The sequence below is a fragment of the Panthera pardus genome, unplaced genomic scaffold (assembly GCF_024362965.1).
Source record: "Panthera pardus isolate Hobbes unplaced genomic scaffold, ASM2436296v1 HiC_scaffold_12, whole genome shotgun sequence".
NCBI classification, from domain to species: domain Eukaryota; kingdom Metazoa; phylum Chordata; class Mammalia; order Carnivora; family Felidae; genus Panthera; species Panthera pardus.
The window spans coordinates 56,765,108-56,792,092 of record NW_026526677.1 but is presented as its reverse complement, the minus strand read 5'-3'; the positions used below and the strand labels follow the sequence as shown (position 1 = coordinate 56,792,092).

General features: G+C 36.0%; 1 protein-coding gene and 1 pseudogene across 7 annotated transcripts in view; one reads left to right on the top strand and one right to left on the bottom strand.

The window, feature by feature from the left end:
* Positions 1 to 26,985, top strand: part of FCHSD2 (FCH and double SH3 domains 2) — a 300,305-nt gene that overhangs the window by 29,413 nt on the left and 243,907 nt on the right. The window lies entirely within an intron of this gene.
* LOC128776365 (U2 spliceosomal RNA) lies at positions 7,101 to 7,326 on the bottom strand (annotated as a pseudogene).

The following is a 26,985-nucleotide window of genomic DNA, read 5'->3' as shown; positions in this document are numbered from 1 at the left end:
CTAGTCTTGATATATTAGTACACATATATTAAAATTCTTCAAACCTCCTGTATGTTATACATCAGTAACATTGTAAAGAAAGAGAAAGCAAGAAAAAAGACCTCAGAGTTTATTTTTATGTAACTCTGCCAGGCAGAAGGCTGTGAAAGTTTTATGATATATCTTTTAAATGTACAGTGTAATTCAAGGATAAAGAATAAGATGTTTCTTGCAGTAAAGATTTTTAAAGACAAGTAATGTAGTAAAAAATTATGTGTTAACTTTTATGTGCATTCTATAGAAATAGCAAACATTTTCATTTGATTAAAATGTTTGATATGTTTTCTGCCAGGATCTCGAAGGAATGTGTGTTCCACTTTAATAAAAGATTATCTGACTAATAAATGTCTCTGACTTTTTTTCCTGGCAAAGAAAACTTGGCGTCATTATTTGGGTCTTAAATTTGATATATCATAGATGAAAACTTTTAAAGTCATGGTGTTCAAAGGTGAACTTGATTACACAGATCTCCTGACAAGATGATTTGGGCAACTTGATGAATACCGACTAATCTTTTTAAAAATATTTTTTTAATGTTTATTTGTTTTTGAGAGACAGAGACACAGAGTGTGAGCAGGAGAGGGTCAGAGAGAGAGGGAGACACAGAATCTGAAGCAGGCTCCAGGCTCAGAGCTATCAGCACAGTGCCTCATGAGGGGCTCAAACTCACCAACAGTGAGATCAGACCTGCGCTGAAGTTGGACGCTTAACCAACTGAGCCACCCAGGTGCCCTGTAATTTTTTTTACTTGATAATACGGTTTTAGGTCTTTTTTCTCCCCCAGGTCTTTGTGTGTGTGTGTGTGTGTGTGTGTGTGTGTGTGTGCGCGCGCGCGCACCGCGCGCGCCATGATCTCAATACTTTTGAAAAATGAAAGGACATAGTAATCTTCTATCATCATGAAATGTTTACTAACTTGACCTAAATACTCTTTGAAGGATGTTATGATAAAAAGCTTTGGAAGATGTCTTGTGACTCTCTTTATCTTAGGGCCTATTATGACAAACTTGACTTCAGTTTCTCTGTGATAAAATTGTCTCTTTCCAGGTAACTCAATTTGAGGACATTATTTCTCTTTATTTGTAGTGTATCAAGAGCGAAAGACAAAGAAGTTCAAAAATGCCCAATTAAAATTACTCAGTTGGTCAGCACATACATTTACTAGAGAAAAAGCAGCTTTATTTAGACTGCATTTGATCAGTCTGAGAGGTGATATTCCCCAACTTTCGTGATGTTGGAAAGTGGGTGGGAGAGGAAAGGATGGTTATGTGATGAGGAAGATGATAGAGCTTTTTCGGATTCCTGAATATTGCCATCACAATGTTATAACATTGTCTTCTTTGAAATATTTTGAATTCTCAGAATTAAACATAACTTTAATTAAAGGTAGATGCCAAGAAATGCATTGTAGAAGTAAGAGTCACCTGTGTACTTTACAACACGGCAGATGCTTAGTCCTTCTCTTGAGATTCAGAGCTGGTAGATTTGGAGAGAGGCCTGCGCACATGCATTTTTAAAAGCATAGTTGGTAATTCTCATTTGTAAGTAAGGATGAGAACTGCTGTTCTAAGAGTTACCAGTTTAATATGCATTTCAGGCTTTCTTCCTTAACTGAGGCATTCCAGGAAATATTTCCTTGGATAATAGATACTGCAGGAGAGGTGGATTTCCAAGATACATAAAATAATAAGTTGGGTAATCAACCTTGAAAAATTAACAGTGGATTCTTTGTAGGCTGAAAATGTCAGTGAAATAATTTTTCAAGTTTATTTCACTTAAAAAAATGTTTATTTTTGAGAGAGAGAGAGACAGAGACAGAGACAGAGTGCGAGCAGGTGAGGGGCAGAGAGAGAGGGGGAGACAGAATCCGAAGCAGGCTCCAAGCTCTGATCTGTCAGCACAGAGCCCAACAAGTGGCTTGAACTCATGAACTGTGAGATCATGAACCGAGCTGAAGTCAGATGCTTAACCAACTGAGCCACCCAAGCGCCCCTCAAGTTTATTTTACTTTTAATGCATCTGTGTTGGGCAAATAAGACAGTGGTAGTTTGGCTTGTTTTTAGGTGTTTGTCTCCCTTTTTATGTGCATAATTAAAAAACTACATATATAAATATATAAATTATTCTTTTGTTTTTGGTGAGATAAGGACAGATGAGTAGTTTTATAATATTTTGATTTTCAAAGTCTGTTGCCTAGATTAGTAGTACTAACTGGGAATTTGTTAGAAGTGCAGTTTTTTGGGCTTTATCACAAACCTACTGAATCATACATTCTGGGAATGGGACCTAGAAATCCAGGATTTAACAAGTCCTTTTTGGTGATTCTCATGTATGTTAAAGCTTGAGGACCACTGTTATAATAACTATTATTTACAGTGTTGTTTTATTTTTTGCTTACCCAGTACTTAACTAACCCATTGTTCAATATTTGTTTCCAAAATTTTACTTTAGTTAATGCTGCAGTGAATATTTTTGTACATCACACCCATCCACACACCCACACAGGGTATCTAAAGATACAGACATTTCCTGGTCCTTAATTGTTAATTGTTAAGACTTTATTGTTTTAAGCTTTACAAGTTGGTTTTCTGTTTATAAAGTGCTTAAACATCTATTATTTCATTTAAATCAGAGCAACTTGAGGGGCGCCTGGGTGGCTTAGTCAGTTAACTGTCTGACTCTTGATTTTAACTCAGGTCATGATTTCATGGTTCATGAGATTGAGCCCCTCGTTGGGCTCTGTGCTGACAGTGTGGAGCCTGCTGGGGATTCTCTCTCTCCCTCTATCTCTCTGCCCCCCCCCCATCTCTCTCTCTCAAAATAAACAAATTTAAAAAAAAATCTCAGCACTTGAGAGGTAGGTATTCACTTCATATAGGTGAGGAAACCTAAGCCCAAAGAGATTCACTAACTTGTCCAAGATCACATTTTTAAATTTTTAAATATTTTATTAAAATTTTATGTTTAGAATACTTTAATTTGGGAAGCCTTTTATGTCCCCTCTCTTATTCCTTTTTTGTTATCCTTCCTCTGTGCAGAGTTGAAATAATAAACTACCTAGCTTAAGTGGGGCATAACAGAACAGTACTTGAAGTATGAGATGGGGGGAAAATTGCATTTACCAGAACTTCCTTCTGGGAAAAATGTGAGGAAAAAAAGGAGAATTGGAGAATTTTCTTGGTGCATGTGTGTGTGCTGAGCTCTGCAGCTTATTCATTGCCCTCCCTCCTTTTGGCAGCATTCTGCCTATTTTCTAAACAGACATGGAATAACAACAACACACTGGCTTGAGGAGGTGCCAGTTTAGCTTTTGTGGGGAGCCTGTGTTTTTCATTCTATGTGCTCCTGTAATGTCCTGTTAGACCATTCATTATATTGTATGTTGTGTATGTGTGTGTGTACACTTTCCCTTCCAGACTGTGAGTTTTTTGAGAGCAAGACTGTCTTTTCTCTTTGTATATTTCATAGACTGGTATGTAGATGCTGAAGGAATATTTGTTATCGATTGAGACGTTGTTAACCATATCAATTTTTAGTAAATTTTAAAATAAAGTCTCCATTGTTGTTAAACTCAAGTTTTATTTTCCTTTGTTTATCTAAAGAGTTTATACTACACTATAGTACCTAATTTTTAGTGTAACATGCTGGTTGATGTTCTTATTTGTGTAACTATATTTTTAGGATACATTTCGAGAAGTAGAGTTGATGGGTCAAACATTATATACTGTTTAAATGGTTGTTTATACTTGCTGCCATATTGCATACCCCTGCCCTGTGTAGGTACTTATTTCCAGACATGGCCACAGGATGTGGTATCATTATTCTAGTATTGTTCTAATATTGGGCATTCTAATAGGCAATAGCATTACTGTTTAAATCTGGATTTCTTTGGTTATTAGCAAGGTTGGATTTTTTTCTTGTTTGACTATTTTACATTATTTTGCATGTTTTGTTAATCATTTGTCCCATCCTCATCCATTTGAACTGTTATAACACATTTCCACAGACTGGGTAGCTATAAACAATAGAAATTTATTGCTCATGGTTCTGGAGGCTGAGAAGTCCCAAGATCAAGGTGCCGGCATGGTTGTGTTCTCTCTTGAGGGTCCTTTTCCTGGTCATAGCCGGTACATTCTTGCTGTGTTCTCAAATGGCTGAAAGGGTTAGGGATCTCTCTGGAACCTCTTTTATATGGGCACTAGTTTGCATTTATGTGAAGGGTTCCATCCTCATGACTTAAGTGCCTTCCAAAGGCCCCACCTACTAATACTATCAATTGGACATTAAGATTCCAATGTATGAATTTTGGAAGGGCACAAACATTCAGCCCATTGCATGTCCATAGTTGAATTTTCTGTTTGAATATTGAGAGTTTTTTTTTTTTTATATATATATTTCAGGCTGTTTGCTTTGTTAATTTCAAATATTCTCCTCCTCCCCAGCTTGTTTGTTTTTTAATTTTGCTTCTTTTTAATGTAAAAATTTAATATCTAGGTTGATCTATACTTATGTACCAAGTATGTAAAAAACCTAATGATGTGTTTTTGAAAGTTGAAATGATACTGAAAGTTGAAAATAAAGCAGTAAAATATGTTAGAAAATACTTCTAAAAAGAGGGGCACCTGACTGGCTCAGTCAGTAGGGCGTGCGACTCTTGATCTCAGGGTTGTAGGTTTGAGCTCTACATGGGTTGTAGAGATTGCCTTAAAAAAAATCTTTAAAGAAAAGAAAATACTTTTAAAAGGAGAAATGATATTCCCTTATTAGATGAAGTAGAATTGAACTTTTATTAATAGGGAAAAAGATACTTAAAGATAAATGGAATAATCCACCTGGAAGATCACGTAAGCATAAAAGAGTACAAATTATAAAATTGTAAGGCGAAATTGACAAATCTGTGGTCCTAGTGGGAGATTTTAATCTCAAATAAAAATATATACAAGATTTGAATTCCATAATTAATAAGCTTAATTACATACATATGGAATTCTGTATTTAATAAAGAGAATATACTTTTCAGTTACAAAACTAGATTATGTAATTATTTATAAAGGAAGTCTCAACAAATTCCATGGAAATGATACCATACATTTTATGTAGTACATGGTTAAGAGGGCTCAGGAGCCAAATTCTGGTTCTACCTTACCTGTATGACCTAGATGAGTCACCTAACCTCCTGTGCTTCAGGTTTCTCATCTGTAAAATGGAAATGATAATAGTGTGCTCCTCAGAGCTATTGTGAGGGTTAGAGTTCAGTACAGTGCCTTGCCATGTGGTAAGGGCTCAATAGAAGTTTGCAAACATCATTATTGTATTATCATATTTTCTGATCACAGTGCAGTGAATGGGAATCAGTAATGATGAGATAAACACCACCCCCCAAATAAAAGACAAAACCTTTATATATACTATATATAAACTTTTACATATTTTATTACTCAGTAATAAAAAAGTGAATTATGGATATACAGAACAGTGCAGACAAGGAAAACATTCTGAGTAAAACCACATAAAGAGATAAACTGTATGATTTTATTTACATTAAGTATTAGAATAGGCAAAATTGGGGGACTTGGGTGGCTCAGTTGGTTAAACGTCTGACTTCAGCTCAGGTCATGATCTTACCGTTTGTGAGTTTGAGACCCACATCGGGCTCTGTGCTGACAGCTCGGAGCCTGGGGCCTGCTTTGGATTCTGCGTGTCTCTCTCCCCTCTCCCTCCCTCCCTGCCTCTCTCCTCTCTCTCTCTCTCTCTCTCTCTCTCTCTCTCTCTCCCCCCCCCCCCAGCTCACGCTGTCTCTCACTCTCAAAATAAATATAAAAAAAAAAAAAAAGAATAGGCAAAACTAATTTATGGTGGAAAAGAAATCAATACAGTGGTTTCCTCTGCAGGTTATGAGAGGGAATTGTCCAGGAAAGGGCATGAAGGAACTTTCTGGGATGATGCTGTCATTCTCTATCTTGATAGGCATTTGGATTACACAGGTGTATATGTTTGTCACAACTCACATAATACATATATAAAATTTATGCATTTTATTATATGCATATTATATTAAAAAAACTGAACAAATTGTTATATAATTGCAAAAAATGGGTAACAATTTATAGTGCTTTTTAGGGAGATGGCTGAATAAATGAATAGTGGTATAAATGTATGATGAAATATAATGCAACAGTTGAAAGAAATACATCTCTTGGGTAGATCTCATAGTCTTAACATTTACCGGAAAGACCCAAGTTGCAGAATGACAAAATACTATGTACTGTTGGTAGAAATCTGTATATTTAAAGTATAAAAACTTGGGTAGGAAGCACATGGTATTGGTCGTCTCTTAGAAGAGAAGGTGGATCAGTTCTAGAACTGGTAGACTTTAGTATATTGTGCAATTACATTTCCCCGAAATACATTTGAAGCAAATAAAATGTAAGTTTAACATTTGTGGTAACTACATGGATGTGGGTTTATATTTTTAGTTGTACTTCCATGTTGAAAAATGTTCCCAGAAAGTTAAAATCACTCCGTGGTCCTGTCATCCAGAGATGATCACTGTTGCTTTCTTACTGTATTTTAAAAAGTGTCTGGAGACACCACTCTCAGTTTGCGTCTTTGCTCGATCAGTTTTATGTGACATGTGTAAAGCAAATGTTGACCAAAGTAAACTTCTTAGACTTAAATTAGGTGTGTATTCAAATATATAAAGTTTTAATTTTAGGGAGATATTACAAAGCACTTTTAAGAATACAGCTTTTCCAGGGGCGCCTGGGTGGCTCAGTCAGGTAAGTGTCCAACTTCGGCCCAGGTTGTGATCTCACGATTCATGAATTCAAGCCTCGCATCGGGCTCTCTGCTGTCAGTACAGAGCCTGCTTTGGATCCTCTATCTGCACTGCCCCCCCCCCCCCCCCCGCCCCGCCCCTTCCCCACTCACTCTCTCAAAAATAATAAATAAAAAAATTAAAAAAAAAAAAAGAACACAGATTTTCCAGTGGTGCCTGGGTGGTTCAGTCAGTTAAGTGTCCAACTCTTGATCTTAGCTCAGTTCTCGATCTCCGGGTGATGAGTTCAGGCCCAGCATTGGAATCCACACTAGGCGTGAAGCCTACTTAAAAAAAAAAAAAAAAAAAAATACAGATTTTCCAGTAAATAGTAATAGATCTATGAACTAGGCTATAAGAAGTTCAGAGTTCTGGATATCCAGTGGTAGTTTTTAAATTTTCCACAGTACTTATTAAACTGATAAGAACAGATTCTACACTTGATTTCAGCCAAAAGCCTGAGAAGTGATCCACAATATTTATTTATAAATAAATATGTTTATTAATCCTGTAGGATATTATTCTATCTCTGTCAAAATGTGAAATTCTTAGGCAATGTTATGATTGGAATTGTAGTATTCTAGCCATAAATTTTTTAATTCTGCAGAAATTCAGTAACTTCCTATAGCTGTTTTCTTGTTATTGTACTCAAGGATTTTTTGATGAGGGGAATGCAGATTTAAGACCCTAACTGGAAGAAATTCTTGCTTCATTTTGTTTTTGATGTCCTTCTCTTCCACACACTCCCAGCTCCAGTAAGGGAAATTTGAAAATTGTATAAAATTCTTTCTTGCCTCAGTCACTTTTTCTGTGAATCAGAGGTGTTCTCTACGTGATGTCTAAAGTTTCTCATTTCTCTGATTTTATGATTTTTAAGTAGTTCTGGAAATCTTTGGATGCAAATATTAGCTTGTAGAGAATCCTGTGAAGATCGAAGCCTTACTTTTACCAGCTAACTTTACAGGTACTTATTTTACCAAATACCTTGTCAGATTTTAGAGTTCTGTAATACAGTGCATTTTCTTCATTTGGACTTAACAGATTTAAAAATTATTGTTAATTCTGGAATAGTCTATTCAGTCAACAAAAATTTTTAATTAAAAAAAAGTCTTATGTTTAATTTTGAGAGTGAGAGAGACAGAAGGAGGGACAGAGAGAGAGTGAGACAGAAAATCTGAGACAGGCTCTGCACTGATAGTAGAGACCCCAATGCGGGGCTCGTACCCACAAACCACAAGATCATGACCTGACCTGAAGTCAGACACTCAACCTACCGAGCCACCCAGGTGCCCCTCAACAAATATTTTTTAAAGTGATTGTATATATGATTGTGTAAAACTTATAAATAATTAAAATAATTTGGATTTATTAACACAATTCTGTAAGACACCTATTATGAATTTTTGTACCACATATTTGTAGCCTAATAATAAGCATTAGCTGAGTCCTTTATATTTCCCAAAGTGCTTCTATATCCATTTATTTCACTTAATCTTCAAAACAACCTAGTAAGATATATGTGATTTGCACATGTAAAAATTGTTGCTCAAAGAGATGAAGGTACTTATCCAAAGCCAGGATTAGAAAAATTCAGGATCTCTGACTCCTAACCTATTCTCTTTCCACTTCCCTACTGTATTTTTGTTTCCGAGATCTTCTCTAGGGAAGTGAGATTAGTGAGGCATATGGTGATGTCTTATATGAGGGTGTACTGTAGACGACAGTGGAAGGGAAGGCAATAAAATATGGAAATAATGTAAAATTGATTATTTGTTTCATTGTCCTTATTCTCTTTATCCTTGGCTTCATTTTTATCACCAAGTTTCATATTATTTATCACAGAAAATGTCTTAAATAAAATTGGTTCTAGGTTCTTTCCCCAGTTTCTCCCCCGACCTAACCAGAACTACTTACTAGCAATTGTGTGTGTTTTTAAATTGCTCTCGTCTGTAACTTGCCTCATTTATGGGGTGGAAATAACCTTTTCTGGTTTCACAGGGTTGTTGTGAAGGGCAGAGGGGATAAGATGGGAAGGGACTCTGAAGATCTTGAAATGCTTTACTTAACAGGGATTATTGTTGCTGCATGTCAGTCTCTGTGGCTCAGTCCATTGCTGGCCTGCTTTTAAATGAATGTATTCTGTTGAAATGTAATTAAACTATATTAGAATTTCACCATTTAGTCCTGCAACTCTCTTGCCTTACATTAGTAAGTTTGTACAGTCTTTTCTGATTAGGAGACGTAGAGTGAAATGATGTCATGTTGTGTGTTATTTAATTGTACGAGGTATAAAGTATGCAGAGGGTTTTTCACTAATGCCAAATGGCAGGCCAACTGACCTGCACTGGAATTGCAGTGCAGCTCCTAGTGCTTATATTACAGCTTGAATTTATTTTCATTTTTTATGTAATCTCTACACCCAACATGGGGCTCGAACTCACAACCCCAAGATCAAGAATCTCACGTTCCATGGACTAAGCCAGTCAGATGCCCCATAGTCTAGCCTACATTTAAGATGAGCTCTGTGCATAGTGGGGAAGTGTGACTGTTGGGTCCTCTGGAGCTGGTAACAGAAAACATTTCTTGATACTTTTTGCCTTAGCACTTGCACTGGTAGTATTTACTGGAACATTTGGCACCTTGTTTCAGATATTACAAAACTAAAGGATACTTTAATGAGGGGAACTTTTAAAGGCTTTTACAAACCTCTGGAGGAGGATTTGCTTGATGTGTGGGATTCTTAGAGGAATATCATGTCAAATTAATATGGCTTGTTATAATTAGATTTTGTGAATATCTAAAATAAATTTGTGTACACTCTAAAGTAATGTAAAGAAAGCTGATGTTAACAAGCCCTTTTTTCTTTTCTGGCATTTCTTAACTTTTTTCTTGAAAAGTATATGTATCTGTAGTTTATGTGTAAGTTCTGTATAGATTCATTTCAGTTTAATTGAGCATCTGCGTACCAGGTGTCAAACTTAATGCTTGGAGGTACAAAGATATGTAAGAGAGATAGACACAAATGCAGGTACTTTTTTTCTGTGTATGTATTCCCTATTTTATTTATTTTTAAATTTTAATTCCAGTAAAGTTAACATACAGTGTTGTATTAGTTTTAGGTATACAGAATTGTCTGATAGTATATAGTACAGTATCATATATTAATATATAAAACATATGCTATTAGTATAGTGTAATATAGATTCAACATTTCCATACATTACCCAGTGCTCATCATGACAAGTACACTCCTTTCTTAATCACCTTCACCTGTTTCACCTATTCCCCCACCCACCTTCCCTCTGGTAACCATCAGTTTGTTCTCTCTAGTTAAGCGTTTGTTTCCTGGTTTGTCTCTCTCTCTTTTTTTCCTTTGCTCATTTGTTTTGTTTCTTAAATTCCACATGTGAGTGAAAATCATATGGTATTTGTCTTTCTCTGAGTGTTGTATCTCACTTAGCATTATACAGAGATATTTTCACTGTAATGTAGTTAGCAGTATGACAGATACATGCTTTGGGAATGTAGCAGACAGATACTTGGTCCAGCATAGAGGTTCAGGCAATGATCCTAAACTAACTCTAAATCAAATCTTGTAACAATGGAAGCACTTTGACTTTTCAGAAATGATAAACCAAAAATTTTTTATGTCAGTCTTTTGCAGATTCTGAAGTGGTGTTACTTAATTTTTATTTATTTTCCACTTTTATGTTTTATTTACTTTCAATTTGATTGAGGTATGATTTGCCTGCAATAAAAATCATTTTCAAGTGTACATAGTTTGATTTTTTTAGTAATTGTATGTAATTAAATTATCACCACCACGCTCAAGATACGGAACATTTCCATCAGCTTAAAATGTTTTCTTGTGCCCTGTGATGCCCCAGCTGCAGACAGCTAGTGATCTTTCTGTCATTATATCTGTGTCTTTCCTAGAATTCTTTATAAATGGAATCATACTGTAGGTACTTTTGTGTTTAACGTATTTTATTCAGTGTAATTTGTGTTCAGTGCAGTGTTTTTTGAGATTCATATTGTTGCATATCTTAATATTTTATTCATTTTTTATTGCTAAGTAGTTTTCCATAGTAAGGGTATATTGCAATTTGTTTATCCATTCACCAGTGGATGGGCATTTCATTGTTTCCAGTTTTTAGCTGTTACAAACTGTTTACATTTTTGGCTGCTGTGATATTTGTGTACAAGCCTTTGCATGGACCTGTTTTCATTTCTCTTCGGTAAATACCTAAGAGTGTGATTGCTGGGTCCTTTATTTAATACATGTGTATTCACTTGATAAGAAACAGCCAGAATGTTTTCAAAGTAGCTGTACCATTTGGTATTCCTGTCAGCAGTGTATGAGCATTCCAGTTGTACCATATCCTCATAAACACTTGATATTGTTAGCGTTCTTAACTTCAGTAATTCTATTGGGGTGTTTGGTGGTATGTCATTTTAATTTGCATTTCGTTAATGACTAGTGATGTTAAACATCTTTTCATTATTGTTGACCATTTAGATAGTTTCTTTTGTGAAATGCCAGGTCACATCTTTTGCCCATATTTAAAAATTGGATTGTTTGGGGGCGCCTGGGTGGCTCAGTCGGTTAAGCGGCTGACTCGGCTCAGGTCATGATCTCGCGCTCTGTGAGTTCCAGCCCCGTGTCGGGCTCTGTGCTGACAGCTCAGAGCCTAGAGCCTGTTTCAGATTCTGTGTCTCCCTCTCTCTGACCTTCCCCCGTTCATGCTCTGTCTCTCTCTATCTCAAAAATAAACGTTAAAAAAAATATTTAAAAAAATAAAATAAAAATTGGATTGTTTGACTTCTTAATGTTGAACTGTAAGTGTTATTTATGCGAGCCCTTTATAAGATAAATTTTTCTCCTTCCTAGTGTGTGGCTTGCTTTGTCATTTTCTTAACTTGTGTCTTTCAAAGAATAAAAGGTTCAAATTTGGGTGAAATCTGCTTCATCAAATTTTTCTTTTATGGCTTTTGCTTTTTTGTGCCCTGCTTAACATTTAGTGTCACGATCCATTTCAAGTTTATTGTTCCATCACCATTTGTTGAAAAACTTATCTTTGCTGCATTGAATTAGCTTTTGCATCTTTGTTGAAAATCACTTGGGGTGTGTGTGTGTGTTTTCATGGATACTATTTTGATTCACTGAGCTATTTGTTTATCTTCATGCCACTACCACACTGTTTTGATAACTATAGTCTTATTGTAAGTCTTGAAATTAAGTAATGTAAATCTTCCCATCTTGTTCTTTTTCAGAGGTGTTTTAGCTATTTTAGATTTTTTGTTTTCAATAGAAAGCTTATTAACTTGTCAATTTCTTCAAAAGGCCTGCTAGGATTTTAATTGTGACTGTATTGACTCTGTTTTTCAGTTCCAGTAGAGCTGTCATTTTAATAACATAAAAGTCTTTCAGTCCATGAACGTAGGATATCTTTCCATTTATTTATTATTTAATATATTTAATATTCCTTCACAGTGTTTTGCATTTTTCAGCGTCTGGTATTCCATATCATTTGTTAAATTTATCCATAAACATTTTATTTTTTGATGCTATTGTAAATGGAGCATTGAAAAAATTCATTTTCTTACTGTTCATTGCTGATATGGAAGTGAATATTGAATATTAGGTTATATCCTGTGACCTAGCTAAATTTACTAATTTAGTAGCTTTTCTGTGGATTTCTTAATATTTTCCCTGTAAAAAAAAAAAATTTTTTTTCCCCGTACATAATCATGTCATCTAAAAAAAAGATAATTTGACTTTTTCCTTTCCAATTCTTATGCCTCATTCCTTTTCTTGCCCTTTCATATTGTACCAGTTAGTGAATGGAAGTGATGAGAGTGGACATCCTTACTTTCTATCTCTTTGCTTTCTTCCTAATCTTAGGTCAAAATCATTGAGACTGCACATGTTTTATCTGTAGAGTTTTAATAGATGCCCTTAATCAGGTCTAGGAAGGTTCTTTTTTTTTTTTTTTTTAAGTTTATTTATGTATTTTGAGAGTGAGCGAGTCATGCTTGTGCATGAGCAGGGAAGGAGCAGAGAGAGAGAGAGAGAGAGAGGGAGAGAGAGAGAGAAAATCCCAAGCAGGCTCTGTGCTGTCAGTGCAGAGTCCATTGCAGGGCTTGATCTCATGAGCAATGAGATCAGGATCTGAGCCGAGATAAAAATTCAGACCCTTAACTGACTCAGCCACCCAGGATCCCCGGAAGTTTCTTTTTATTTCTAGTTTCTTGACAGTTTTTGGTTAAGGCATTTCATTTGAATTTCATTTTTTTTCCAGCTGTATTGAGATGTAATTGACATAGAACATTGTATAAGCTTAAGGTATACAGTGGGATGATTCAATACATGTCTATATTGCAAAATGATTACCACTCTAGGTTAGTTAACACATCCATCATATCACATAATTAACTTTATTGTGTGTGTGGTAAGAACATTTAAGGTCTATTTTTTTTTTTTTTAGCAACTTTCAATGTATAATCTACAATTGTTAACTATAGCCACTCTGATGTACATTTAGAACTATATGATATACCCCAGAACTTATTCATCTTGTATTGATTTGTACCCTTTGACCACCATCTCCCCATTTCCCCCATCCTCTAGCCACAACTATTCTGTTTCTGTCTGTGATTTTTTAGCTTTTTTGGATTCCACATATAAGTGAGATCATACAGCATGTTTCTCTGTCTGACTTATTTCACTTAGTATAATGCCCTCAATTTCCATTGATCTTGCAAATGGCTAGATTTCCTTTTTTGTGTGTGTCATTGTGTATACGTATATATTTGTGTATGTATGTATACACACATGTGCGTGCACACACAGACCATGCTTTTTTAATCCATTTTTCTGTCAGTGGACACTTAGGTTGTTCCTGTGTCTTGGCTATTGTGAATAACGCTATATTGAATACAGGGATATAGATATCTTTTCAAGATGCTGATTTCATTTCCTTTAGATACAAACCCAGAAGTGGGATTACTGAATCATGTGGTAGTTTTATTTTTAATTTTTTGAGAAACCTCCATACCGTATCCCATAGTGGTTGCGTCAGTTTACATTCCCACCAACAGTGCCTAAGGATTATGTGTTCTCCACGTTGGCCAACACTTGTTTCTTTTCTTTTTGGTAATTGCCATACGAACAGGTGTGAAATAATATCTCATTTTGGTTTTAATTTATGTTTCCTTGATGATTGGTGATGTTGAGTACCTTTTCATGTACCTGTTGACCATTTGTGTGTCTTCTTTAGAAAACTGTCTTTTCAGGTCCTCTTCCCCCTTTTAATTGGGTTATTATTATTTTTTTTTCCTACTGAGTTCTATGAGTTTCTTATGTATTTTGGATAGTGACACCTTATCAAATATTTGGCTTGTAAATATTTTCTCTCAGTCTGTAGGTTGCCTTTTTATTTTGTTGATTGTTTCTTTTGCTGCGCAGAAGGTTTTTAGTTTGATGTAGTAAAACTTATTTATTTTTGCTTTTGCTGCTGGTGATTTTGTATCATTTCCAAGAAATTATTGCCAAGACCAATGTCAAGGAACTGTTTTACCTTATGTTTTCTTCTAGGAGTTTTATGGTTTCAGGTCTTACAGTTAACTATTTTGAGTTAATTTTTGTAAGTGGTATAAAATAGGGGTCCAGTGTCATCCTTTTATATGTGGATAGTGTTCTCACTACCATTTATTGAAGACACTGTCCTTTCCCCATTGAGTATTCTTGGCTCCCTTGTCAAATATTAGTTGACTGTATATACATGGGTTTGTTTCTGGGCTCTCTATTCTGTTGTAGGTCTATGTGTCATTTTTATTTTATTTTATTTTATTTTATTTTATTTTATTTTATTTTATTTTATTATTTTTTAATGTTTGTTTTTGAGAGACAGAGAGAGACAGAGTGTGAGCGGGGGAGGGGCAGTGAAAGAGGGAGACACAGAATCTGAAGCAGGCTCCAGTCTCTGAGCTGTCAGCACAGAGCCCGATGTGGGACTCGAAGTCATGAACCGTGAGATCATGACCTGAGCCGAAGTCAGATGCTTAACTGACTGAGCCACCTAGGTGCCCCCATGTGGGTTTTTTTTTTTGATGCCAGTACCCTATAAATATTCATTTATATGCTGAACATTAGCAATAAAAAGTGTCACGTACCATGGAAAAGTGCCATTCGTGGGTCAATGTGCCATGATACAGATGTATTCTTATTGACAGGATCTTATTCACAGGAAATATCAATAAGTTATTTTGTTAAGTAAAATTGGGGCACCTAGGTAGCTCAGTCTGTTAAGCATCCAACTCTTAACTTAGGCTCAGGTCACGATCTCACTGTTCGTGGGTTTGAGCTCCACATTGGGCTCTGCACTGACGGATTCTGTGTCTGTCTCTCTCTGCCCCTCCCCTGCTTTCTCTCTCTCAAAATAAATAAAATAAACTGTAAAAAACAAATATTAAGTAAAATTAACATAACAGAAAGTTATGCTTATTTTAACATTTTAAAGTATACAATTAGGTGGTTTCCAGTATATTCACAGTGTTGTACAAGTATCATCACTAATTCCAGAACATTTTTATTACCCTGAAAGAAACCCCATACAAATAAGCAATCACTTGCCATTTCACCCCCTTCCCTAAGCTCATGACAATGATTAATCTGCTTTTTATTTCTATGGATTTGCTTTCTCTCAACATTTCATAAAAATGGAATCATTTAGTATGTGGCTGTAATTTTTAATTTATATGTCAACTTGGCTGGGCCACAGTGCCCAGACATGCGTCAAATATTATATGAATGTTCCTCTGAAGATGTTTTTGTATGAGACTAATATTTAAATCAGTAGACTTTGAATAAAGCAGATTGCTCACCATAATATCGTGGGCCTCATCTAATCAGCTGAAGGCCTGAATAGAACAAAAGACTGGCTTCCTTCCCAGGTAAGAGAATTCTGCAGCAGATGGCCTTTGGACCTAAAAGCAGCTCCTTTGTGGGTCTCCAGCCTGATGACCTTTGACTTAAATGGCAACATTGGCTTTTCTCTGGGTCTCCAGCCTATTATCCCACCCTGCAGATTTTAGATTTGCCAACCTCCATAATCATGTGAGCCAGTACCTTAAAATAAATATCTTTTTTTTTTTTTTAATTTTTTTTTAACGTTTTATTTATTTTTGAGACAGAGAGAGACAGAGCATGAACAGGGGAGGGGCAGAGAGAGAGGGAGACACAGAATCGGAAACAGGCTCCAGGCTCTGAGCCATCAGCCCAGAGCCCGATGCGGGGCTCGAACTCATGGACCGCGAGATCGTGACCTGAGCTGAAGTTGGACGCCCAACCGACTGAGCCACCCAGGCGCCCCAAAATAAATATCTTTTTATACATATACACATCATCTTGGTTCTATTTCTCTGGAGAACCTATAAATACAGTGGCTTTTTGTGGCTGGCTTCTTTCACTTACCAAGTATTTTTTGCAATTCATCCATGTTGTAATATATATCAGTATTTATTACTCTCTATGGCTAAATAAAATTTCATTTTATGGATGTACCACATTTTGCATATTCATTGATCTGTTGATGGGCATTTGGGTTATTTCCACTTTTTGGCTATTATGGATAACACTGCCATGAACTTTGGTCTATAAGCTTTTGTTTTAATTTTTCACTTCTTGTGAGTATGTATGCTGAGGAGTGGAATTGTTACATCACATAGTAATTCTGTGTTTACTTTTTTTGAGGATGTGTCAAGTTGTTTTCTTTTTTTTTTTTTCAATATATGAAATTTATTGTCAAATTAGTTTCCATACAACACCTAGTGCTCATCCTAAAAGGTGCCCTCCTCAATACCCATCACCCACCCTCCCCTCCCTCCCACCCCCCATCAACCCTCAGTTTGTTCTCAGTTTTTAAGAGTCTCTTATGCTTTGGCTCTCTCTCCCACTCTAACCTCTTTTTTTTTTTTTTTTTCCTTCCCCTCCTCCATGGGTTTCTGTTAAGTTTCTCAGGATCCACATAAGAGTGAAACCATATGGTATCTGTCTTTCTCTGTATGGCTTATTTCACTTAGCATCACACTCTCCAGTTCCATCCACGTTGCTACAAAAGGCCATATTTCATTTTTTCTCATTGCCACGTAGTATTCCATTGTGTATATAAACCACAATTTCTTTATCCATTCATCAGTTGATGGACATTTAGGCTCTTTCCATAACTTGGCTATTGTTGAGAGTGCTGCTATAAACATTGGGGTACAAGTGCCCCTATGCATCAGTACTCCTGTATCCCTTGGGTAAATTCCTAGCAGTGCTATTGCTGGGTCATAGGGTAGGTCTATTTTTAATTTTCTGAGGATGTCAAGTTGTTTTCTAGAAGCTGTACTGGTTTACATTCTCATCAGCAATGTATGAAGGTTCTTACTTCTCCACATCCTGGCCAGTATTTGTTCTCTTGCTTTTGTGTATAACCATTCCAGTGGGTCTGAAGTGATAACTTGCGGTGGTTTTGATTCGCATTTTCCTAGTGACTAATGGATGTTGAACATCTTTTCATGTGCTTTCATGTGCTTATTGACCATTTGTATATTTTCTGTGGAAAAAATGTATATTTAATACTTTTGCCTTTTTAATTTAACTTAAATTTTTAAAAAAGTTTTATTTATCTTGAGAGAGAAAACATGAGGAGGGGAAGAGGCAGAGTGAGAGGGAGAGAGAGAATCCCAAGCAGTCTCTGTGCTGTCAGCTCAGAGCCTGACGTGGGGCTTGATCCCATAAACCGTAAGACCATGACCTGAGCTGAAATCAAGACTAAGACACCAACTGACTGAGCCACCCAGAATCCCCTACTTTTGCCTTTTTAAAATTGGGTCATTGGTCTCTTTGCTATAGGTTTTTAAGAGTTCTTTATGTATTCTGGATATTAAGCCCTTATATCAGATACATGATTTGCAAATAATTTTCCTATTCTATTGTCTTTTCATTTTCTTTCCTTCCTTCCCTTTCATATTCTTTCCTTTTGTTTTTTTGAAAGTAATCTCTACATCAAATGTGGGGCTCGAACTCAGAATCCCAAGATCAAGAGTCACATGCTCTACTGACTGAGCCAGCCAGGCAACCCTTCTTTTAATATCCTTGATAATGTCTTTTTGTTTTTTTTTTTAAACTTTTTAAACATTTATTCATTTTTGAGAGAGAGAGAGAGAGAGACAGAGCATGATCTGTGGAGGGGCAGAGGGAGAGAGAAGAGACACAGAATCTGAAGCAGGCTTCAGGCTCTGAGCTGTCAGTACAGAGCCCAATGCGGGGCTCGAACCCACAAACTGAGATCATGACCTGAGCCAGAGGCGGAGGCTTAACCGACTCAGCCACCCACATGCCCTGATAATGTCCTTTGATGCATATTTTTAACTTTGATGAAGTTGTTTTACTTTTTTTTTTTTCTTTTCTTGATATGCTTTTGGTGTTCCATTTAAGAATCTATTGCCAAATTGGAGATCTTGAAGATTTACTCCTATACTTTCTTTTAAGAATTTTATAGTTTTAGCTATTACATTTAATCTTTGGTCCACTTTGACTTAAATTTTATATTTGGAATGAGATGGGGTCCAATTTCATTCTTTTGTATATGGAAATTCACTTGTAGCACTATTTGTTGAAAAGACTATTCTTTCTCCTTTTAATGGTTGTGGCATCCTTGTTGGCATCCTTGTTGAACAACAACGTGGGGCTTGAACTTGTGAACCACAAGATCATGACCTGACCTGAACTAGGATGCTTAACTGACTGAGCTACCCAGGCGCCCCAGAACTACATATTCTTAAATAACTAGTGGGTCAAAAGAAATCACTGGGAAAATTAGAAAATACTTTGACGGGAATGAAAACAAAAACACAATATACCAAAACTTACAGTATGCAGTGAAGCTACTCTGGGAAATTAGTAGCTCTAAACACCTACATTAAAAATAAAGATCTCAGATCAACCTAACTTTACACCCAAGAAACTAGTAAATAGCAAACCAAATCCAAAACCAGAAAAAGGGAGAAAATAATAAAGATTAGATCAGAGAAAAAAAAAATTAAAAAAAAAAAAAAGGGGCGCCTGGGTGGCTCAGTCAGTTAAGCGGCCGACTTCGGCTCAGGTCATGATCTCACGGTCCGTGAGTTCGAGCCCCGCGTCGGACTCTGTGCTGACAGCTCAGAGCCTGGAGCCTGTTTCAGATTCTGTGTCTCCCTCTCTCTCTGACCCTCCCCTGCTCATGCTCTGTCTCTCTCTGTCTCAAAAATAAACGTTAAAAAAAAAAAATTTAAAAAAAGATTAGATCAGAGATAAATGAAATAGAGGATAGAAAGACAGTAGAGAGATGAATGAAACCAAAGTCGATTCTTTGAAGAGCTCAACAATAGGCAAATCTTTAACTAGTCTAAGAAAAAAGAGAGAAGATGCAAATAGCTAAAATGAGAAATGAAAATGGGGGCATTACTCTTTATTCTACCATTAAAATAAAAAGTATTAAAAGAGAGTACTATGAGCAGTTGTATGCCAACAAATTGGATAACCTAGATGAAAAGGACAAATTCCTAGAAACACACAAATTACCAAAACTGATTCTAGAAAAGAATAGAAATTCTCAACAGACCTTTTACAAATAATGAAATTGAATCAGTAATTAAAAACTTCCCAACAAAAAGTCTAGGAGTAGACATCTTCATAGGTGGACTTTACTAAACAGTTAAAGAAGAATTAACACCAGTCCTTCTCAAACACTCCCCCCAACCCCCCCCCCCCAAAAAAAAAGAAGAGAAGGGAACACTCACATTCTATGAGGTCCTCATTATTCTGATATGAAAGTCACACAAAGATATCACAAGAAAACTACAGATCAATATCCCTTATGAACATTGATGGAAAAATTCTCAAAAAACAACAACACATTTACAGGATTATACACTTTGACAGAGTGAGATTCATCCCAGGAATGTAAAAGTTCAATATAAGAAAATCAATGAATGAAATACACCATACGAATAAAACAAAGGACAAAACCATATAATCATGCCAATAGAGACAGGAAAAGCATTTGACAAAATTCAGCACCTTTTCATGTTAAAACTGCTCAGTAAACTAAAGGCACAGCATAGAAAATATAGTCAATGATATTGTAAGAGCACTGTGTGGTAACAGATGGTAGCTACACTTGTGATGATCATAGCGTAACTTAAAGAGAAGTTGGATCACTGTCATATACCTGAAATATTGTAACACATATAAACACATGTAGCATCCTGTGTCAATTATACTCAAAAAATGTAGACAAATATATTAAAAAACAGTCAGTAAACTAGGAATAAAAGGAAACTTCCTTTTAAAAAAATTATTTATTTTGAGAGAGAGGGAGGGAGCGGCAGAGAGAAAGGGAGAAGGAGAATCTCAAGCAGGCTCCGAGCTATCAGCTTGGAGCCCAGCATGGGGCTTGATCTAGTGAACCATGACACCATGACTAGAACTGAAACCAAGAGTCAGATGCTTAACTGACTGAGCAACCAGGTGCCCCGGAAACTTCCTTAATATGATACAGGGCTCATAGAAAAACCCACAGTAACATTCGTTATACAGTTGACCCTTGAACAACATGGGTTTGAACCATGTGGGTCCAAATTTTTTTGATAAATACAGTACAGTACTATAAATTTATTTTCTCTTCCTTATGATTTTCTTAATAACATTTTCTTTTATGTAGCTTAGTTTATGGTAAGAATACAGTATATGATATAACATACAAATGTGTTAATTGTTTGTTATTGGTAAGGCTTACAGTCACCAGTAGGCTATGCATAGTTAAGGTTTTGGGGAGTCAAAAGCCATACATGGATTTTTGACTGCTTGTATTGTGTAAGGGTCAGCTGTACTCAGTGGCAAAAGACAAATCTTTCCCCCTAACATCAGGAACAAGAGGGAATCCCCACTTTCTCCACTGCTCTTCTCTTGGCATTTGAACATTGTAATTTGATCTGAAAGTGGTATTTCTTTATTAGTTTTTAAAATTATTAAGTTTTAAAAGTTCATTTGAAATATTGGTTACATATTTCATTTGCTTGATGGCAGCATTTTTCTCATGAGTGTCCTTTGGCTACTGTTTTTCCTTTTTTAAAATTTACATTTGGGTTATTTATTTTTTGAATGAAGGGGGTTTTCCCCGTACTACTTTTTGTAGGTATCTCAGGGTAGCTACAGCCTTCCAGATCTACAGTAATTTTCTTTACAACCAGGTTTGTGTGTATTAATTTATTTTATTTCTCCTTTACCAGAGAAGATCGGACCGTTGGTAGTGCAGCTGTCTCACTATCTTTTTGCCACACCAGCAACCTAATTTCTGCTAGTGTAGCTTGTTTATGTGATTCCTAATTTAGTACTGTCTCCTCTACTTCTTCAAATTGTGAACAACAAAGCTCTTTCCCCAGCCCACGTCCCCTGTTTTTGTTGTTGCAAATGTGGTTTAAATTTTATACCTCAGGAAGTATACTTGAAGAAATGTAGACACCTCCCCCCTTGAGTTTTGGAGCCTTGTGCCTTATATTCACCCTCCTTCTCCAGTTTGTCTCTCTTTTGGCTTATCTTTCACTTATATTTCATATGTTTCCTAGTTTTATTGGAGATCATGTTTGCATGTATGTTTTTTATTGTCTTTATTGCTTTTGAGTAACTTCTGGGAGGAGTAAGAAGATTTTCACTTTGCTCTGTCATGAAGACCAGAGTTGCTTAAAATGTACTTTTGTTAGTGCTGTGCATATTCATTTAGTCAAAATATTTAAACTGGATTAAATTTGATAATTCTAAGCTGTGGAATGTATTTGCACTTATTTAACAAAGACTTTTCTAACATTTAGTATGTGCCAAGTCTGTTCTAAGTGCTTTACAAATATGTACATTTCATCTTCATAATAATCCTGTGAGGTAGGTGTTCTTTTTATTCCCATTTAACCAATAGGACACTGAAGCACAGTCAGGAAAATTAACTTGCCCAAGGTTGCCTGCCTAATTAATAAGAAATAAGAACACTTTCTGCTTTTCATTTTATGACGATAGCATTTGTGGATCTTGGCATCATCCATTTATACCTTGTCTTAATGGATCCCTTGAGAAGAGAGTCTGTGTCTTATTCATCTTTCTATTTCCAATGCCTCTTTAGCAGAATACCTGAAATTCAGAAGATACTTGATGAATGTTGGTGACTATTTTTATTAGGAGCCAAGTAATTTCCTCTGTGCCAGACTTATAGTTTCAGTTCTTTATTCTACTTGCTTTGTTTAAAAAAAAGTTTTTTGTGTTTCATGTCATCATTTTAATGTTATTGCCATATTTGCTGTAATAATACCCCTAAAAACAGCCATTGTATTCCAGAACAAAATTATAAAGGTTTTTTTTAAATGAAAGAATTATCAATATGCTAATAATATAAGCACTAATTCCCTTACCCCAGCTTGCTGTCCATGTTAAAAAATTATTTTTTATATCCTAATATTAGTTCTATTTAAAGTATTATTTATAAAATAACAGAGGTGAACTAATTCAGAATAGTAAAATGTGGTAGTTATAGTTCATTTGTTTTTGTTTTTTGTTTTTTTAGTCCATGCATTTTTAATACTCATTTTTTTTTTTTTCTATTTTAAGCATATATTACCATTTAGGGGCACCTGGGTGGCTCAGTCGGTTGAGCATCCAACTTCAGCTCAGGTCGTGATCTCACAGCTTGTGGGTTCGAGCCCTGCATCGGGCTGTGTGCTAACAGCTCAGAGCCTGGAGCCTGCTTCGGATTCTGTCTGCCTCGCTCTCTACCCCTCCCCCACTCGTGCTCTGTCTCTGTCTCTGTCTCTAAAAAATGAATAAAAACCTTAAAAAAAAAAAAGAATATATCACCATTTTAAAAAACCTTTAAAAAAAGTTTTTATTTAAATTCCAGTTAAAGATACAATGTAATATTAGTTTCAAGTGTTCAATACAATGATTTAACACTTCCATATAACACCCTGTGCTCCTCACAACAAGGGTACTTCTTCGTCTCCCTCACTTATTTTACCCATTCCCCCACCCACATCCCCTCTGGCAACCATCAGTTTGTTCTCTATAGTGTAGAGTCTATTTCTTGGTTTGCCTCTTTTTTTTTTTGTGCCTTTGCTTATTTGCCTTGTTTCTTAAATCTACAGATGAGTGAGATCATACAGTATTTATCTTTCTCTGACTTATTTTCACTGAGCATAATACTCTCTAGCTCCATCCATGTCCCTGCAAATGGCAAGATTTCATTTTTTATTGCTGAGTTATATTCCATTATGAATATATATGTATCACATCTTTATCATCAGTTGATGGGCACTTGGGCTGCTTCCATAGTTTGGCTATTGTGGATAATGCTCCTGTAAACATTGGGGTGCATGTATCTCTGAATTAGTATTTTTATATTCTTTGGATAAAACACTTAGTAGTGCGATTGCTGGATTGTAGGGTAGTTCTATTTTTAACTTTTTAAAAAAGTTTATTTATTTATTTGAGAGAGAGAAAGAGAGTGAGCACGCGTGTGTGCATAAGCAGGGGAGGGGCAGAGAGAGAAAGGGGAAGAGATAATCCCAAGCAGGATCCACGCTCAGCACAAAGCCCAACGGAGGGCTCTATCTCACGAGTGTGAAATCACAATCTGAGCCGATATCGAGAGTCCAACGCTTAACCAACTGAGCTAGGCACTCCTTTTTTAACTTTTGAGGAACCTCCATACTGTTTTCCAGAGTGGCTGCACCAGTTTGTGTTCCCACCAACAGTGCAAGAGGGTTCCCCTGTCTCCACATCCTCACCAACATCTGTTGTTTCTTTTGTTGTTGATTTTTAGCTATTTTGACAGGTGTGAGGTGGTGATCTCTCATTGTAGTTTTGATTTGTATTTTCCTGATGATCAGTGGTGTTGGGCATCGTTTCATGTGTCTGCTGACCATCTGTATGTCTTCTTTGGAAAGATGTCTATTCATGTTGTCTGCCTATTTTTAATTGGATTATTCATTTTTTGGGTATTGAGTTTTAAAAGTTCTTTATATATTTTGAGTATATATCACTGTTGATCTATTATGCCAGTGATAGACACCTGTTTTTGTCTGTTTATGAATAAAGGTGCTATAGATATTTTTGTTGAGTGTTTTTAGGGATGTGTATTTTCATCTCTCTTGGTAAATGCCCACTATTAGAATTGCTGTGTCAGGATAGATGTGTGCTTAATTATATAATAAAAACCATATTTTTTCCCAAAGTGGTTGTATTATTTTACATTCCCACCACCAACATATTAGAGTTTTATAGCTCTATCATCCCATTGATATTTATAGTTATCAGTCTTTTAAGTTTTAGCCATCTGGTATGTGTGTTTATCTGTATTTTTAACATTCATCATTATGGTTATTAATATCCCATTTCCACTACCACCATTAATAATTTGAACATTCTTAGGTGTTCTGCTTATCTTGGTGATGAATTATTGAGTTAGGGAGTCCCCAAGACAACTCTCACTTTTGACACCAACCGCAAGTTTGGAGGTCTATATATACATGTCACTTCTGACATGATTTGCAAGATCAGGGAGCCCCAGGACCACCCTTAGATTTGATAATTCAACAGAAGGACTCACAGAACTCATTGAAAGTTTACTGAAGTGTGTGTGTGTGTGTGTGTGTGTGTGTGTGTGTGTGTTTTATAGTGAACGGATATTACCTTATAATCAGCCAAGAGAAGAGGTATATTTGGTCACCATGATATGATTAACTGCCCATGTGGCTGACCTTATTAGTTTCCAGCTTCTTCAGAGGTTGAACTGATAACCATGTGTTAGGAACCCCCCCCTCCTCCACACCACTCTCAATAAATCACATTGCTATCATAGACTATGCATGGCCTAAGGTCCCCAGGTAAACAAAAACACTGTTATCAGACATGACATTCCATAGGTTTAGAGATCATTCCCCAGAAGTCAAGGGCAAAGGCCAGACCTCTCTTGGGGCAAGGTTAATCCTTTACTGCACATTCATATACCCTCCTTGGTTTTTAAAGCTCATGTACACAAAATAGTTAGGTTTTCTGATACAGTCTGTCCAAGGTTGAGAAACTTAACTGGTCCATATGGATATAGATTGTGATCTTGGTTCTACTGAGCTATTTAATTCATACTCATGAAGAGCCTGAAACCTGATTATTTAGTTTCTATCCATTCATTCAGCAAACATTTACTGAAATAAACTTCTCTAGCTTTCAGGCACTGTGCTACACATATAAATACAAAACACACTCCTTGCTCTCAGGGAACTCTAGTCAATTCACAATTAAAATACTTGAAGCAGGTGCTTTGTTACAACATGCTGGAGGACCTTAGAGAAAGGGTATCCAAATCACAAGTGGAATTCAGGAAGAGTTTTTAGAGGTTATGCTTAAGCTAAGTTTTGAAGGATGAGGAAGAATTAAGCCAAATAATGGGGGAAGGGAATTCCAAGTAAAAAGGAGTACATTTGCTAGACTATGAGCATGAGCCTACTGGTCCTTTTAAGAACTTTAGCTGGGGTCTGAGATGTGAATGGGGGAGTTTACAGAGATAAAGTCACATACAACCTTAAGGGAATTTAGATTTTTACTCTGGGAGTGATGAGGAGCTTTTTTAGGAATATTAGTAGGAGAGTAGCTTGATCAGATTTGTTTTAGAAAAATTATTTAGAATATTGGATTTTATTAGAGAAATAACTATTACAGGGATTTATTCTTACTTTATATATGTTGTTTATAGCAACATTATTTATAATAGGTAAGATATGAAACAACCCAAATTCATCAGTAGATAAATGAATAAACAAATTGTAGTATATCCATACAGTGGAGTATAATAATAATTGTATTTTTACAGTGGAGTGGAATAATAATTCAGTCACAAAAGGTAATGGAGTATTGATACCTTCTACAACTTGGACCTTGGAAACATACTAAGTGAAAGAAGTCAGATACAAAGGGTCATGTATGATTCCTTTTATAGGAAATCTCCAGAATAGGCAAATATGTAATAGAGGCAGAAAAATATATTACTTTTTGCCAGGGATAAAAGGAGGGGGAATGGAGAGAGTGATTACTTAATGAATATGGAGTGTTCTGGAGTAATGAAAAGGTTTTGAAAGTGGGTAGAGGTGGTAGTTGCATACTGTGAACACATGAAATGCTGTTGAACTGAACACTTTATTACTTATTTATGTATTTAATTTTTATTTTTATTTACTTTGTTTTCTTTTATTTATTTATTTTTTTAACTGAACACTTTAAACTGGTTAATTGTGGGGTGCCTGTGTGGCTCATTCGGTTATGATCTCGTGGTTGGTGAGTTGGAGCCCTGCATCGGGCTCTGTGCTGACAGCTTGGAGCCTGGAGCCTGCTTCTGATTCTGTGTCTCCCTCTCTCTCTCTGCCCCTTTCCAGCTCATGCTCGGTCTCTCTTTGTCTCTCAAAAATAAATAAATGTTAAAAACATTTTTTAAAATTATTAGTTGTATGTCATATAAATTCCACCTCAAAAATATATACACATCCACATGGTATGAATTCAGATAACACAAACAATGCAGTAAAAGGTCTTCTAACACCAGTTCCTTTCTTCATATGGAGCCATTGTCAAGCCAGTTTCTTGTTAATATTTCAGAGAATTCTATCACAGTGATTTCCTAGGGGACCACAGTAGGCATTTTTCCACATAATAGTTTTTCATTTAAGGGACTACAGCTCTTCCTTGACTTACAGTGGGGTTATGTTTTGATAAGCCCATTGAAAGTTGAAAATAATGACATTAAGTCAAAAATGCATTTTGTATACCTAACCTACAAAACATCATAGCTTAGCCTAGCCTACCTTAAACGTGCTCAGAACACTTAGATTAGCATACAGTTGGGCAAAATCATTTAACGCAAAGCCCATTTTATAACAAAGTGTTGACAATCTCATGTCATTTATTGACTACTGTATTGAAAGCGAAAACCAGAATTGTTGTATGGGTATAGAATGGTTGGTTGTTAGTAAGGTGTTTGCCATTGTGATTGCGTGGCTGACTGGGAGCT